The sequence below is a fragment of the Haliaeetus leucocephalus genome, unplaced genomic scaffold, assembly GCF_000737465.1.
Source record: "Haliaeetus leucocephalus isolate CR32 unplaced genomic scaffold, Haliaeetus_leucocephalus-4.0 Scaffold555, whole genome shotgun sequence".
In the NCBI taxonomy this organism is placed as follows: Eukaryota; Metazoa; Chordata; class Aves; order Accipitriformes; family Accipitridae; genus Haliaeetus; species Haliaeetus leucocephalus.
In genome coordinates, this window is record NW_010972991.1 from 17,818,788 (window position 1) to 17,819,196 (window position 409).

The window sequence follows — 409 nt, forward strand, 5'->3', positions numbered from 1 at the left end:
CCTGAGCGTGGCGGAGGGCGAGGAGGGGTGGAGCGGAGCCTTCGAGCCGGAGCCGCCTCTGGGCGGGGGCCCGAGCCCGGGTGGGAGAGGGCCCCGCTGGGTCCCCGCCGCGGCCCGGGGGGGCGTCCCGGGGGGTCGTCCCGGGGGCCGGAGGTAAGTCGGCGGCGTCCGCCGCTGCTCCTCACATTGCTGGAGGGTGAAGTCATCGTACCCATTGTCTCCCCTCGGCTCCCCCCCGGGCGGAGCGAGGGGCCCGTCCCGCCCCGAGCCGTGGCGGAGGAGGGGGGCACGGCCGGCCCGGGCCGCTCCCCGCCCGAGGGGCTGGGGTAGCGGGGGAGCCGCCGGGTGGGTTTCGCTTGGCCTCGGCGTGGCGGGCGGGGGTGTGCGGGGAGGAGCTGCCGCCCTCCGC

General features: G+C 80.0%; 1 protein-coding gene across 1 annotated transcript in view; it reads left to right on the forward strand.

Annotated features, from left to right (window-relative positions):
• RNF19A (ring finger protein 19A, RBR E3 ubiquitin protein ligase) overlaps positions 1–409 on the forward strand; it is a 65,114-nt gene that overhangs the window by 4,652 nt on the left and 60,053 nt on the right. The window lies entirely within an intron of this gene.